Source organism: Haliaeetus albicilla, chromosome 9, assembly GCF_947461875.1.
Source record: "Haliaeetus albicilla chromosome 9, bHalAlb1.1, whole genome shotgun sequence".
NCBI classification, from domain to species: domain Eukaryota; kingdom Metazoa; phylum Chordata; class Aves; order Accipitriformes; family Accipitridae; genus Haliaeetus; species Haliaeetus albicilla.
Genome location: NC_091491.1, coordinates 39,455,674 through 39,472,694, shown reverse-complemented (window position 1 = coordinate 39,472,694; position 17,021 = coordinate 39,455,674). Strand labels below are relative to the sequence as shown.

At 38.8% G+C, this 17,021-nt stretch overlaps 1 protein-coding gene across 1 annotated transcript in view; it reads left to right on the top strand.

Moving 5' to 3' along the window:
• The first annotated feature begins 27 nt into the window (after positions 1 to 27).
• The window catches only part of LOC104324176 (neuroserpin), a 53,074-nt gene continuing 36,080 nt past the window's right edge, over positions 28 to 17,021 (top strand). Inside the window, exon 1 of the mRNA XM_069792789.1 lies at positions 28 to 114. The gene's annotated coding sequence lies outside the window, so the exon portion shown is untranslated. The remainder of the gene's footprint in view (positions 115 to 17,021) is intronic.

Below are 17,021 nucleotides of genomic sequence, written 5' to 3'. Positions count from 1 at the left end.
GACTAACCCAGGCGCTGGCGGCGGGGGGGGAGCACACCCGCGGCGGAGCGCGGAGCGGCGGGTACGGCGGCGGTGGTGGGCAGCGGTAGCAGCACCGGTAGCAGCACCGGGCCGGTGAGTGTGCTTAGGCGGTAGTAGGAGGAGGGTGTGAGCGTGTGTTACAGGCGGCGGCTCCGGTTTTATCGCTTAAACGGAGCGGAGCTTTTTATCGCTCTGTTTCGGCACGCCTGTCCGGGTAGTGGCTGTGAGGAGGAAGGGGCGCGTGCGGGGGGGGGGACCGCCGGTGGGAGCGGCGGCGGCTCGCGCCGGGCGGGAAGGCGCCGGCGGCGGCGTTGGCGTTCCGTTAGCGCCTGAGGGGAGGGAGGCTGCGGCGGGGAGAGGAGGCGTGTGGGAGCCAGAACTTAAGGCGGGGATGGGGACGCACACGCACATCCCAAACCCCTTGAGGTGTTCAGTCACCCTTTGTCTCTCCACCTGCCGGCCCCGGTGGTGAGGAAACGGCTCCCGCCTCCCCAGGAGCCGAGGCGTCCTCAGCCCCGCTCACCAGCGTCTGCGCTTCAGCACCGGCACTTTGTTTTTCAAGTTATACTGTGGTAAGTGTCGCAGCAGTAGTTCTCAAAAAGCCGTCCGTGCCGAAGAAGGTGACGTCGCGCAGGTTTGTGTGGCTTTTCTGGTCGCTGCCCAGCCGGAGCCGTGCTTCTGAAGCCCTTTTTTGAGGGGCTTCTCTCGTCTGTGGCACGCTTGTTCTGTCAGATCGTTCAGTGCTCTCTGCAGGCTGCGTGTGTATACGGAGTATTTGGGGGTTTGGGCTGTTAAAAAAAACTAAGTAAACTTGTATATTATTTGTCGAGGTAATTGTGTTACTGGTAAGCTTTAAGATTCAAAGTTTTAAATCATATTTAAAATGAGCTCAATCGTTAAAGCGTTAACTTGGTTTTGGATTTGTGTCTGCATTTCTGATGCATCAGTATTAAAGCTAGCTGCTTTTTTTTTTTTAAGTATTGCTCAGTATTACCTCATGTTAATAAGACACATGAATCCCAATGCGAACATGTGAATGAACAGCTAAAGTATTAAACTTGTCAAACAATTGGCTGTAACTTCTTGCAGCAGTGAGATGGCAAAGTGGGAAGACTTTGATGTCTGTCTGTGGGAACAGACAGATCATGTGCGTGTATGTGCGTATGTTGCCGGTCTCCATCACCTTTGCGTAGGTGAGCAAGAACACTGGGTGGGGAAAAAAAGGAAAAAAAAAAAAAAAGCACCTGGATTGTTATACATCATTACATGTACTGAATTTTGTCCTCCTCGCACCACCTTATTTTGTTTTCATCAGACCTATGTATGATGTCTCATATATCAAATACTCCACACTTCTTATTATTAAAGGGCTACTTAAAACTTGCATAGTGTGTATGAATTGTATATTATTAATCACCTATGATCTCTGATTCCCCAATTCTTGTCTCCTCATTGTTTATGTGATCAGTACTTCAGTCTAATGGAAAATGATTCTATTCAGCTTAGGTGAGAGACGTTTACCAAAATGTCATAGCATAGGCTGAGCCAAATGCATGTCTATAGGATTTTATCCTTTAGTAAAATTGGTACGTTTTAAAGTAAGACTACAAAGCTGCAGTCCTACAGGTGCTGAAACTTAAAATAGAGTATGTTATCTCTCTCCATCAATTTTGTGATACTTTTCCAGATTCTGTCTTTTAAAGCAGTGAGGTCTCAGACCAGATTCATACTTTCCTATTTTATGCCTACTGTATTTTTAAGAGTTGTTGTGGCTTGGTTGAGTGTGATGAGGATTAACTGCCGAGGGAGGGAGGGAGGAGGAATGGTTCTTGGCTTTTCCTTTCAAGGTATGGGTTGTCTACAGAATTACACAGGGTAGCTAAAGAGGTAATAGAAGGTGAAGGCTTGTGGCAATGTTAAGTTTGCTATTAAATGCAGTCATGAGTTCCAAAATTTATCTTCACAAGACTGTCTATCCTGTACGTTCACATTCTCAAGTCGAGTTTGAGATGGAGTTTGGGTTTTTAAATTTGCTTTGACTTTGTCTCCCCGTCTACCATTTTAAGTGAATGATTTGTTCACGTGTGTGAAAGTATTCATAAAGTTGTCACTCATCTACTTTCATATTCATTGTTGAAACCACACAATATGCTGTGTGTCTGTTGGCCTACTGAACGCTTTGGCTACAGCGCTGCCGGCTCAAGTTGATTCCAAAAATGGCTTGGGATTAATGCGCCTCTCATCTGTTAAATGACTCGCTTCCTGCGGGAGCGTGCTGGTGTGGTGTGGTTTTGTGTTCATTCTTAAGACTTGGATCCCTTGTTACCTCCTCTCATGTCTTCCCCTCACATGGAAGAATGTGTATATGTTCATACATAGTCTAGCAGAGTTCTAGGGACACTACATTGTTGTAATAACTCTTCTGAAAATTTATTCTGTAGATGTAAATGTCATGTTTATGTGTAGTTTAATTCAACTTCTAATCTTACATATCACAAAATGTAGCAGGGGAGAGGGGTTAGTGCTAGTAGGATTCTTCACATCAAGATCTAGCTACTCTTAGCTCTTTGAAGTCCTTTTCAACTAACATATCTAATGGGTTTTTTTTCTCAAAATTTCAAATTTTATTTTGGGTTGTTCATCATCTATGAAGACGTATATTTGGTGTGGCAGAATACCTTTTAAAATAATTTCTAACAATCCATGTTCTGTGTAGGCGATGCGTTACTCTGGCTTTGTAAAACACAGGCTGAATATGAATTAATATAGGGTACATCTGTCCTATACTCAGTCTTTAGGCTGTCCTCATCTTGATTATGCTGTGAGTTCAAAATAAGGTTAAAAATTGGTATGTAAACATGGCTTTAAAAATTAATGTCTGGTTTTCTTTATTTTATGTATACTTGTATATACCTGATACAGTCAGTATCTCTGGTTACATGTCAGTGTAATGGGCAGATGGTAGGGAAAGATGTTTATGTAGTCAACTGTGATTAGTGACAACTTTGTATTTTTCCTCAAATACATGAAAGACCAGAGTAGTTAACTTAAATTTGGAAATATATTTAAAATTCTTGGCTTTAATTCATGTCTTTCAAGTACTGCTAGTCTTCTGAACTGGGTGACAAAAGGTTAGCAGAACTTGAGGGTAGGGGGAAATAATGTAACACTTATTCCTGCAGGAGGAGAGGAAATACTTTCTGAATCTTTAATTATTGACTTGACAGAACAACATATTTTCTCTAAACTTCTTTGTAAAATTGTGCTGGATATAATGAAGCTAGCCACTTCAAGACAAAAAATTAATCCTACAATTCAATAATAACTGTAAAGTTTTGAACTTATTTTCCCTCTGCACTTTGTATTTAAAGCAGTACAAAGTGACAGAGATTTAAGTAAACTGCATCCATTGCATTAGGAATATACTTTTTTTTATACTGTAAATACCTTAGTACAGTCATTAGAAAGGGGGTTTATGTTGGAGAAGGTATTTAAACAACACAGTAATGCGAGAATTCAAGTAGGATGAATTCCTATATGAAATATAGGAAAAAGGTAATTGCATATTGTACTAAACATAAGTGTAGATAGGATAATCTGTGCATTTTGCTAATAAGTAAAGCTGTCCTACATTGCATTATTTTAAAACTAAAAGCTTCAATTTCTTTTTTTCTGTTAGTATCATACACATGCACGCATCCTGCTTCTTGTTGATCCCTCAGCCCAGCCAAAGTCAGAGGTTCCTGTTGGAAGTTGGTGACTCTGCATTTAAAAGCATTAACCCATTAACCACCTTTGTAGTGTGGTCACTGCCTGGCTTCACTTGGCTGTGCAACAGTAGTGCTCTTTTCTGCGTGTTTGTGTTTTGGATAGTTCTGGAAAGCATCTTGTTTGGTGGCCTTAATAAAGTATGTATGATAAAGACTTGTTCTTATGTGGTGTGATTAAAATACCAACTGTGAGGTCATGTTCTGCTTTGTTTAATATACTTCAAAGTTAATGATTATGAAAACTGCAGACTGTGGCTAATGTGATAAAAGCTGTGTGTTATCTGCATCCTTTTTGGTCTTTTAGAATTGTTGCAAGGCAGCTGTAGCTATGAGATGGGCAAAGAGAGAATTTCTTATTGATACGAGCGAATGAGTTAAATATGTGTCTGGCTTTTGGGTTAATAAGGTTTGACCTCCTGTGTTGTAAAGGATTTTTGGTTTAGTTGAGTGTTTAAATATTATGATAATTCTTGAGAAATATTTTTTCAGATCTCAAGACTATTCTTTGAGGAAGAATCAATTATAACAAGTAATACACTGTATAGACGAAGAAAGTTAAAATAATGTGGTTGTATTCATTTTAACCAAATAGCGAGCCTATTAATCAGAAGATATCTTTCCACTGATGTACTTCAGCCCTGCAGTCTTTTACCATTACATCTAAACAAATAATTGCTTAATGTAAACTATTTCTAATTTGCTGTGTATGTCTGACAACTCTAAACCCATGATGACTTGATGGGACTAATGGACAATTGGCTTCTTCCAGGAAGATCAAATCTGTCAGAATTGAAACTGAAACTGTACTGTACGTGCAGTGGAATTTCTTATATATATGAAAATAAGCACTTGTTAGCTAGGAATGATCTCTCCAAACCTCGGAAGAACTTCAGTTCCTGTGCTCTTCTGTTTGAATCTATTTTTGTCATCCACGTTTCTGTATGCGTAGTGAGTTGGGAGGACTTCCTCTTCTGAGAAGAGAGAACTATCATTTCCCTTCTAACTTTTTTGAACAACATATTTAAGGCTTTGCTTTGCTTTTGGAATTCTGACTGAATTCTGAGAATTTTGCTTGGGTACCACAGGAAAGCAAATGCTTTAATTGCCTTTGCAATAGGATAACATGCCTAAACACTTGCTCACTAGTTGCATTTTCATCTGATACTTTTTGAGAAGTGACGCTGTTCCAACCCTTGATTCTCCTATAGAAGTTTGGAGTAAGCTGGAGAACTTGGACATCTACTTTTCAACATGATTTTTTTAACTGACCTTGTCATGTCAAGGTAATGTTAGGAGCATGGGTACTTTGCCAATGACAGCCTGTCTGAACTCCTCACAATCACTTAGCCACTGGAGATTGCCTCCTTCCCTGGCCGTATAGCAAAACATTGTTTCTCTGCAACTGTTTCTATGTCTGAGGTAATGTTTGCTGCCCCAGTTTTCCCCATACATCTCAGTTATGTAAGTTGTAGTTAGAAAGAAAATAGGTTTAAAGATTTAAGACATCTTTTTTTAATTGGTACACTAAAACTGCCCTTTTCGAATGCTTTTCTTTCCACATTTAAATTAAAGCAGTTCTTGGAGCATTTAATGATTGTGTACTTCGCATAGCAATTTGAGTTCACTGAAGCAACTCATGTTTTGTTTCGTGGACATCTTTTTTCAAAAGAAGTGTTTGCTCTAGTTTCTAAACTATTTAAAGCTATTAATCAAGACCTAAGACAACACAAACAGCTTACTGTAATATCAGGTCTTCAACTTGAGATCCTGTTGATGTAGAAGAAAGATGCCTAGGTCCCTACCCAAATTGCTGTAAGTATATGTAAAGCCTGTAGGTTGAACTATAACCTTTTCATCTGCAAAGAGAAATATGAGAAGTGGGAGGAAAAAGACAGGGAAGCCAAGTTATTTTTACTGTAAATATGTCAGTTTATTGACTTGTTAATTTCAGATTTATTCAAAAAAGCAGGAGGAGGAAACAGTAATGTCTGCCAAAAACAAAGTAATTAGTGGGAGTTGAAAGATGTCTAATGATTCTTACAAGTACTAAAGAGGAATAAACTGGTCTCTTATTAAACTGGATATGGACTTTTAAAACACTGTGGTAATTCCATTTTGTCTTTAAAAGCATGTGCACTTACATATGGTGAATAAAAACCTCTTTAATAAAGTAATATTGTTCATTCACAGTAATGTTACCGGCAGCAAGTGTTTTTGTTACTAAAAAAAAAAGGCAAAAAAACTCAAAGCTGACTCCACACTTCTAAAATCAAGGTTCAGATAACATTTGACAAAGCTGATGTTTGAGTTGAAGATGACAGAGAGACTTCTAGTTTAATGCTTAATGTGCCTGCTATAGTTTCACAGTCTAGCATGAAAAATAAAGTCTTATTTCACGACTGTATGAGCTATGGACTGTTGTCTTTTTTTCCTTGTCCTGTGACTCTGGCTGTGATTAGTCCGGTCACAGAATTGATGAACACATCTGCTCTCCCAGTTCTCTTTATCCAAAGAAGCTATTAGTGAAGGTCTGCAAGTTGAGGAGCTGGGAAGAAGAGGACAGCAGTGTCCAAGAACCTCTTAAGAGAAGTAAGGCAAGGTGTTGAAAAGAGCAACCATCTAGCGCTTACACTGTGAACACAGGAGATGCAGAGCTGAACCCTTTTAATCCAGCACTGGTGTGGTCTTTCATTGCTATGATCTCATTTTCATCCTGCAGCAATGTTGACGTAAGTATTGCAGGATAGGGATTACGTGTTGTCTGTAACTGATAGTGAAAGTCTGGAAGGAATGTCTCACCTTTGCCTTAGGTCATTCCTCTGCATCAGAACTGGACCTTCCCTCTTCATCTGCTTGCCTGTTCCATGTGTCTCCCTCAGTGCCCAGGCCTAACTGTAGAGATCTCCCTCTGCATGCTCTAGCACTTCCTCTGCTATGCCTGTGGGGCTCTGTGCTCCTGCAGTGTGTGCATACAAATCTTTGCTTCTTTCAACCTTCAGAAGGCATTGCCCACCCCTCCTTACTTCTGCCGTCTGAAAATGCCGTTGCAAGGAAGCAGAACTGTGAGGAGTACTAGCTGTGGCTTTCTCTTTAGAGTAAGCAGGAGTAGTTTCATTACTACCAGTTCAAACAGAAAATAAGTGGTCTGTGAAGTATCCTGCCCCCATGTGAACTTGTTCAGATGTGGGTTGTGTTTTGGGTTTGTGTTTTGTGGGTTTTTTGTTTGTTTGTTTAGCCAGAGACATGAGGTAACAATCTTAATAGAAGGATGATGCCTGATAGGACTAAGCAGCCTGAAACAATGTTTGTGGTGCTTTGTAGCTATAAGTGTTCCTGTTCTTCCTGGGGTCAGGTTCTGAAGTCTCAGATGCTATGCATGCCTGAATGCAGCTCCTCAATTCACTGTTACATCTGTGGTCACTGCATGCTATAACTATCCTTGTTTTCAATTTCCTGTAGGAGAGTGCCTTCGGTTAGTCCTCCCCAGTATCTCTGAGGCATAACACATGTCATGGTAGCACAAAAATCCATGTGGATTTTACAGCTTTTGGAGTTTCCCCTTGCCCAGAAGCTACTTGGTGTCATCTGTAGCTGGCAGTTTCCACCTGCTGTCCCTACCGTGCATGTGTTGAAATACTAAAGAAAGCAGTGTATTAGATCTCTGAGGAGATATGAGGACAAACAAGTGTCAAAAGAACAAGCAAGCCGAAACATAGAATCATCAAAGAATCATAGAATGGTTTGTTTGGGTTGGAAGGGACCTTAAAGATCACCTAGTCCCAACCCCCCTGCCATGGGCAGCGACACCTTCCACCAGACCAGGTTGCTCCAAGCCCCATCCACCCTGGCCTGGAACACTGCCAGGGATGGGGCATCCATAGCTTCTCCGGGCAATGTCTAATTATGGGGGATAAATGTTTAAATGTCTAATTATGGGGGATATGGAGCAGCAGGGTGTATAGAGAAGACATCCGTGAACGTGAGTAAAACAAATTGACTGTAAGTAGGTTTATTTTGAGGGGATGATATGCATGAAGCGAAAAAATGCCATTGGTAATTTTTCATATATGAACATGAGGGAGGAAAGTGTACATACAATATCAAAACACAGTACACTTGTGAATTTGACATAACTGATACCAGATCTTCATATATGAAATGACAGCAAAATACCGTTTAGCATGAAGAGGACAAACTTTCACTCAATCTCAATGAAAATAAATTATTGAAATGATGGAAGCATATTTTGCAACAAGAACACAAGGATATCTTCTATTTGGAAGGAGAGGAAAGCAACATAAATTCAAATCTGCTTATAAGAATTGTTACAAGGAGCTAGGTCTAATAGGGTGTCATCTTACCTGTAGTGAAAGCCCTGCGGAGGCAGATTTCTGATAATATGTGTTCCCACTATTTGTCATTTCAGGATTGGTAGAGACTAATTCAATTGATATGCACCATTCTTTCCTAATCCTTATTTATGTAACTATTCTATATTTGAGTTATTACTTCATTCCTTAAGAATTATGGGGCTTTAGAAGAACCCCCAGAAGTATTGCTGAAGCACCAAGAGAGCAAGGACAGAATTAAATTTTTGTTTTCAAAGGCCCTAGGATTGTCTTGGGTAGGCTCAGAGAATGCTACACCAATGGACAGGATAGTTTTAAAGGAAGGAAAAAAAAAAAGCTTACTTTGTTTTAGATCCTTTGGTAGTGGACAAGTAATTTAATCTATACATAACCTCCGTTTCTTTAATGTAAAATGGAAACAGACTCTTCTACTCATAAAATAAAATCCAGTAATGAGTGTGAGGCATCTAGGTATTAGTTTGTTAAAGGGTAAAGGTCTATTTGGATGTGATTAATACTTTTAACAACCTTAATGTATTGTATATAAGCTGTGTAAGCAACTAGGTGGTTATATAATTCATCAGCCATGGTGGTCTTTGCTCTCCTAGAGCAGTTTGGTATAGATTTTTAGAGATATTAGATTGTTCGTTTTACTTACTCTAAGGATAAATGGTAACATTTATCATAGACTTCCCATTTTTATTTTGTAAATCTTCCAATACAATGATTGAATAACACTTTGAAAGCTAACAATTGCAAATCCTAGCTATTGTTTGACTTGTAGAGGTATTTTGCACTGTTCTGATCAAAGTAACAAATATCATCAGTAGATTTACACAACACATAAATGTTATCTATGTTCAAGGAGGCTGTTAGAATACAGCATTCATTTGGAAAATATTTGAGATAATGTATCATTCACTCTAGAAAAATTCAGTGTTGAGTTGAATTTCAGTCAAGGCTGTGAAAATACTTGATACCCTTTTGAAACAAGAAATTGTGCCATCACTGAAGTCTTGCAAGGCTGTGGATACAACAGGAAACAGCATATTAACATGAAATTTCCATCTTTTTTTCATGCTTAAATGGAGTAGATCTCAAAACAGTTCATTCAGAAAACCAGCAATTTGGAACTACTTTACAGAGCTCACTGAGGCAACGTGCTCTTGCTGGTTCACTTTAAATAAGGATTATGGAGACTACTGCAGACTTTTTCATATTTAAATTACCACTAGTTTTATTTTCTTACATTTTACCTGGTTGACTAGAGAAATAACATTTTTCTGACTGTCTTCTGGCTTATACAAAATATAGTTAATTAAGACATACTATACTTTCTCCCCAGAGTCAAAGTGTAGTGTTCAGCTGGCCGACTTGCATGAATAATCCATCACTGTGAATCGTTAATTTAGAAGACAAGCTATGGTAATTGACGTCTTTATGCAAGCTATGGAAATGCTTAGGGAAATCACTTATTTTTCTTGTTGATACATTTTTTTTAATTTGTTTTAGAATATTTCTACGTCTGAGTAGTGTTGGGCTGTAGCCTCTGAGACAGATTCACCTGAGATTAACTGTTTCTGTGGGAATGTGATCTTTTTCTTGGTTTTGAGTAAAAATCTGAATATTCGTATTCTGGAAAACTCTTAAAATTGTAAGACTTAACCTTGGGCCAATCTTGTGCGTATATACTGGACGAACCACTGTTTAAGTTCTGCAACTTTCTAGTAAAAAGGCCTGGCATAGTGATATTAGCAGTAGCCTTTATGTGGTAAAAATGCCTTTCAAAAATCAGGACATTGTTATATCTGATAGTTCAAACAGGGATTGCAAGCACTAATACATACTGTGTAAGTTGATATTTAGACCTTCCCATATTCTGATATGTTGGAAGTGATTACCTGATGAGTTGACAGCATGTTTCTGCATCAAACTAAGTATATCAAAGGCTGATGATATGTCTGTTTTGTCAGAAGACTTACACTTGAAGGTAATTTAGCACACAATTCATAAAGTTTGTTTATATGTTCAATTATACTGTAACTGTCGTGTCTGTATGGCAAGAAAAGTTACCAATTCTGTTTCCTTTGTAGGAATCTCTTAACTTTCACAGATAATTAAAATATGAGGGTTTGCTAGTCTACGGTGATACATACCAATAATTTTGCCTGTCTTCAAAACAAGAGAGATGCAGCCAAGTCAGTATTCGAATGGGAGCTGAGAGCTTGGTGGTATCTCAGTAGCAGTTCAGAAGCGGAATATTGGTAACCCATAATAAAGGCATCAGGTTGCTCAGGTGAAACCACAGAGTGGCAGTGGGGTTTGTATTATTACAGATCAAGGTAGTTTCAGCATTTCTTCTTTTATTGCCAGTTTCTTATATTTGAAAATAAAATGTCTATTCCATCTCCAAATTCCTCATGTATCAGCAACCAAAGATGTTTGTCTTCATTTTTTGTCTTTCAACTTTGTACATTGTATTGCAGTTGCAGAAAGGTTATGTACTCCTCCTCAAACAAACTTTTAATTTTTCATTACAGAAGAGATTTTTATGAACTTAAAGTTTTTAATGTGTGCATGCAGATTTCATATATGCAAAGAATTAAAGTCTTTCAATTTACTTTAATGGGTCTTGGACTACAAGTACATAGTACTGTTATGTTTTGTATTGTGTAGAGGAAACTTCTTAACTACTTCTCATGTGCTCAGTAACTGAAACGCAAAGTGGATCACTTCTACATATAGTCTTTAAGATGTAATGATTCTGAAAACAAGCAAGCATATGGGTTTTTGTGTTCTTTTTTTACCCTGGAATATTTACCTCCCATTTAGGCACCAAAATAGAGGCTTGTTTTATCTCATGTGCTTGGCTCCTCCTCTTTGTTCTCAGCTGAGCCCTGGTGTGCTGCACTCTCAGAAATTCAGGCCTGAGTTTTGACATTATATATGGGAACGAAAAGATAAGATGTTCACAATAAACTGGCATTTGAGCTTAATTCAAATAGGCTTTGCCACTTTGGTTCAGTTTTATAAAGTATGAGAACTATCATATTGCTGATAGCTTCAGTTATTGAAAAATGGTAATCACAACTTTTATAAAATGAGATAAATGATGTTTATTAATGCTTCCTGTGAACATACAGTGACTTGGCCCTGGCACATTAAGTACATAATTGGGTTGTGTAATTAACTTTTTTTCCCCTATGGATTGAGCAGCTAAACACACAAAACTTACTGAATAGCTCCAAAATATTTTTATAATATTAGTTCAAGCCAAGGGAAAAAATCTGTAATTTTTCAGGCCTTTTCAATAAAAGCAAAGATGCATAGTGAACAGAACTTTGTTCCTAGTGGGGTTTATATGCCAGCCATAAAATTCACAAAACAGTGACTACTTCTGTCTTTCCATACCTGACACAGAACAGAGATTTGAACCTTACTTGCCCACTTGGCCAAAGAATTCCAAAATAATTGAACCAAAAGAAATTTTGAGCTGTACCTTTCCTCGTTTTCCCTTAACAGTTGTTTCATTTTGCATAGAACATAGATCAAGAGCAGGTTTATATAGTCTTTTTCTCTTGCTTTCCCTCTGATGCATCTTCCATGTGAGATCACTATTCATTAGGTAGATAAAGTCCTTTTCAGCACTGTTTTTCAGTGTGTAAGAGGTACATAGTTTTATGGTTCTTAAAGTGGGGCCATAGAATGTATATGGGTGGGGATGTATGTGTGTGCGTACCAATGTATATGTGTATCTATATGTATCTTTTTCAGAGTGTGGAGGATGGAAAGAATGTATGCTGTACACAAGAACTTTGAAACTCACTCCTCTAGTTCATCTGCTTTCCCAAGTAACAGTCAATTGTCTCTCGATTTCTGACGTGCTTGTCTAACCTTCTTAAAGGGATCTGGTGGATATGGGTAGATCTAGAGACCTCCCCAGGCAACCTATTGCAGAGCTTCGTTGTCTTTGCCAGAAAAACGCTATTGTTAAAATCCAGCCTGATGTTTTGCTACTACAATTTGAGACTCTTCTTGTCCTGTTCACTATGTGTACACAATCAGAATAGTATTTTAATTCCTCTTCTTTTCTTCTCCCTCCATGATTGATATCAAAGATAGAGACTGAAATAAAACATCCCCAAACTGGCAAAATGTGAGCTTTTAAAACCACATTACTTTCATACTTGGCTACCTCAGCTGGCATTGTTGTTAGTCCAATTAAAAAATAAGCACCTGCCTTAAAGAATTCATAGCTGGACTGTTGTCACAGTCAAGCTTAGGAGAAGATTACTTAGACATGGAAAATAGTTCTGGTTTTTGAAAGTTCATAGTAACCAGCTGGACCTCTTTGGCAGTTCATTAGCAGTATCATAAACCAAATACACTATCTGAGACATCCACAGTTTGATCAGGACATTGCAGGGAATAATTTCTAGTATGTGTACCTGAATAAAGTGATCTCAGCAATTGTTAGAGGGAGTGGTGAGTCGCTGATGTCAAATAGCAGGTAAGTATGATTGCAGTTCCCTTCTTGAAACAATTCAGCAAAAAGACAGTGGTGAGACCTATGAAAATCTGAACAACCTGAGGACTTTGAGGTAGTTAGTGCTCTAATTTTGTAATGTCATGGTCTGACTCTTTCTATATAAACAGGTTAAACCAGTAGAACCTTTAAAACAAGTACAAGGAAATGTTTGTTTAATAAGGCCACAGTAAAGATTTTTTTTTTCCTAATGCAGACTCATTGAATGAGAGTGTAAGCAGTGTTTGAGGTTAGGGATCAGCTGTGGCTATTCAGGCTTGTAATTACAGTTGTGATAAGTGTGTTTTCAAGTCTTGCTGTGCTGCGAGTTTTCTTAATCCATTATTTTACTAGGCCTTTCGTTGCCCCTCCTAGTACATCGTAAGAATTCCTGAAACCCTGTGAATCATGGGAAAACAACTGTTAGGCTATTAATATTTGGCTATATAGAGACATAAATTTAAGTCTTACCTAGGCAAGTGCATGGTCATGTCTGACATCATTAATATTGTATTTAGTAGCCACAGTAAGCATGTAAATATTACAACTCTATCCGCAGTGAGGACTGGATAGCTTAAAGTCTAGCTTTTTAATTTAGCATTGGGGAAAAAATGCGTAGTGAACTTTTAGTCCATTATTATTAATATACTCAGTTATTGTGGACTTTCAGAGCGGGAAAAGACATGTTTAAAGTTTGGTGTTTGCTGCAATTGGCTTCCATATATTTTTATGAAAACAAGCATGAAGCTGATGTCTCAGCTGGTTACTCTTTGCTCTTTAAGCCATGCAGAAATCTATGCCATTGAATGTCAAACACGATTGGACGCTTGATACAGTTGAGCTACTTTCACCTGTACACAGGCAGTTTACTGCTTGAAACAACAAATCTATGAGGGTTGTTCCTCACTTAAAGAGAGCCTATATATTCTGCCTTGGATGACTTTGAACAAAGAAGAAATAAGCTTAAAAAGAACTTTAGGTGGATAATTTCATACCCTAAGTAACGTTTCCCTCTTAAATTCTACCACCATACTTGCTTTTCTTCCTCTAAGAGATGAACTAGTTATAATTCTAAACAGTATCTCATGTATCACAGTGATAAACTTTCTGATTATGAGACAGAGGTGGCTGAGGTATACAATCTAGTTTCCACAAGGTGTGAAGTTGATCTCTGTGTGCTTCTTCAAGGATTAACAGATTCTTTGTGCAATTAGATATGAGCTTTTGCCCATTTACACATTGGGGTGTATTTGGATCTGATAGAATAACTGGTCTGTGGTGAGTAACTAAAAAAATATGCATGCTTTGGGCAACACTTCTCATACAGCTGCACCAACTCCAGGAGGTCTGCATGAGGCAAGGCATTCTGGTTGACTGTTGGCTAATGAGTTTGCTGCTGAGATACATTGATTGAAAATTAAAATATATTTTCTGCTGTGGCTGTGTTAATGTAACTGGTTGGCACAAACTGGGTCTAAATTCCTTGCTTTGAGGTACAGCTGTCCGCCTTGCCTGTTTAACAACTTAATTTAGACATAACAATCAGATAACATGTGGAAAGCTTGAAAATTGAGATCTTATAAACAGGCACAAGAATTCAGGTTAGCCTATTTAGTTTTCAAAGCCACGCTAATTAAAAAGATTAACCTAATTTTTAATAAGAATGTGTATGCTCCCCACCAATGTAAAATATTAGACACGCATGAATCATAGCTTATAATACAAAAAATGGGAGTAGTATTATAGTCTCTCTATCAAAAGGTAGAATTAATATTAACTTGCCACAGGAAATCCTAGAGGAAACACTTAAGACTTGCTGGAAGACAGGTAGTCTATTTTTGGGAGGGGAGGCAATGAGGTTTCAACCGTCATTTCTCATTCTGGGTGTTGGAAAGGACTTGATTACTTTCTGTAAGGTATTAGAATTTTCGTATTATAAAAACCCATTTAAAAATCTTAAAACAAAAACAAACCTTCGAAAACTCAAGCAACAACCAAACAAAAAAAACCCAAACACCCTCTGTACAACATACCACAAATGTGTTCATATAGCCACAGGGAGATTGTATAGATGTGAGCCAGTGAACAACAGAAGTGGACTGTTTGTTCAGTGCTTCATGATTGCTCTTGTTATTTGAATTGCTTTAGCATTTAGAATTAGATCTAACATGATACAAACTTTTCTGTGTGGGAGAATAAGGAAGATTAAGACAAATACAGCTCCCTACATGTGTTGTTTAAATGGCTCATCATCGAGAGGATACTTGGAGCAGCATCAGTTCTCATAAACACAAACCAATGAGGCTTAAACAGTGTATCCGCAGAAGTGCACTTCAAGGCCAGATTCCACCTTCCAGGCACAGCTTGAATACTGGACTCTGAACTGAGCTGTTTTGTCCATGGTGAGCCAAGAGGGATGTTTCAACAGCTATAGGTCTCCAAGGCCATGATAAACAAAATGATTAGAACAAAAATGTGAATATTTTCTTCATTCCCCCCCCCCCCCGTAAAATGAGTCTTGTTTTTTGCCTCTAACCGAAGAAGCTATATTTCTTGGTTGTTGTATATCTTCTGTTGTGGATAAGATACTTGCACAGCAGGGATTGGGTTTTTTCTTCCCTGTCTTTCCACTTCCAACTTTCCCATTTATCCCTTGAAACTGCTGCTATTCCAAATAGTCTCTCTCAACAATTTCAGTAACGCATGCAGGGCACTGAATTTGCTTCTTGTCTTCATACTCTGCCAGCTCACCCATTTTGAACAGTATGAGGCTACTACTGTTCCCCTTCTCCCCCCCTTCACCCCCCACCTTAACCTGGTAAGTTCATGGATGCTTATGAAGAATTAAGAGGGAGGAAGGACTTGAATGGTGATGTGGGGAAAAAAGCTAGGATTTTAGTATCTGTCCACTATGCCATGCTAGCTGGTTCTTCCTTCTGTCCAGATATTATGTGAGTTGATCAGTTGCCTGTATTGGTGTCTGTAATCAGACAGATGCCCTGGTTGCTTGCCTTTTTTTAAGATATTTACAGAGCTGCTCTCAAGTGGAAGCAATATAAAATTGGAGTTCTGGAGTTGAAGGAATCATGGAGATAAGAGAGAAAAATGAAAATATTTGAAAATACATGAAAACTACTAGCAGAGCAGATAGCAATGATGCTGAAGCCTAAGAGGCAAGAAGTGGAACTGGCCTTAGGGCAGGAGGAAGGAGTAGTTTAATTTTCTTCTGTACGTGGCCTTTCCATGCTTCTCACTCCTTTGGGAAGATCAGTGATCAGCGTCCTTCACATCAAAAAGAAATTCTTATCACATGCCTTTTTGAGTGTTCTACCATGTGAAGTACGGAGTGAAAAATCCTGTTACTAGCTGAATTTTGCATCCAGATTATTCTGTAATTTTTAGAAAAGAAGTCTTTATTTTGTAACATGTTATCTTAGAGAAATATTTGAAGTGGTGAAGCTTACATAGTAGTGCTAAATTTTTATATCGGAGTTACTGATTTTTTGATGAAATGTTCTTGTTCATTGACTCCATTTTGCTGGTTTGGAAGTAAACACCTTCTGAGTGACTCTTCTTTCTCGTCCTTTTGTCTCTGGAGTTTTTGTGCACGACCAGCTTTACAGGCTGTTTTCATTTCGCCTTTTGTATCAACTGTGGCTCTGTTGGTCAGGCTCAGCACATTTGCCAAAACAGCTCTTTCAACTGGTTTTAAAAACAGGCTTTTGTAGGTCCTGTCCAGCTTCAGCTGCTGTGCCAGGACAGCTCTATTAGCTGGATGGTAATGGCCTGGCCACCTCTGCCAGCACAGTCCCCTGGCTGGCTCCAGAGCAGCTGCCAGCACGGAAGGTGCCAGGGCTGCTGGGGTGGCTGGGGGAGATTTGCTGGCTGTCAGGGCTGTGGCTGTCATGACAGTCTGCCTGATACATGCAGTTGCTTTTAAGAGTAATTGTAGCTGGCTGGAAGCTCACCAGTGGCTGCGGCTGCTGCAGTCTTGGATCTTCTGTATAGAAATGGGCTATGAAGCTGAGAAGTGTTAGAGAAACTGTGCCCATGCATTATAAATAACAATCCTTGTCATTATGAGTTTGTAATTAATCAGGGTATAACCTACTTTTAATGCTAGGGTTAACTGCTATTTTTTTTTCCTAAAGAAATCTGTATATCTTGTTACTGTCCTGCAAGAAACTAATTCTGATCTAAGTAGTTTTAACGTAAGTGAATGACTCCTCTCCTGGCAATAGTGACATTACCTAAATGTAAATGGAGCCCAATGTTGACTGCAAGTCTGAAGCCTTGTTTTGTAGGAAAGCAAGCTGTTTTCTATGTCACACTTGGCATTCAGTTTGTTAAGTGATA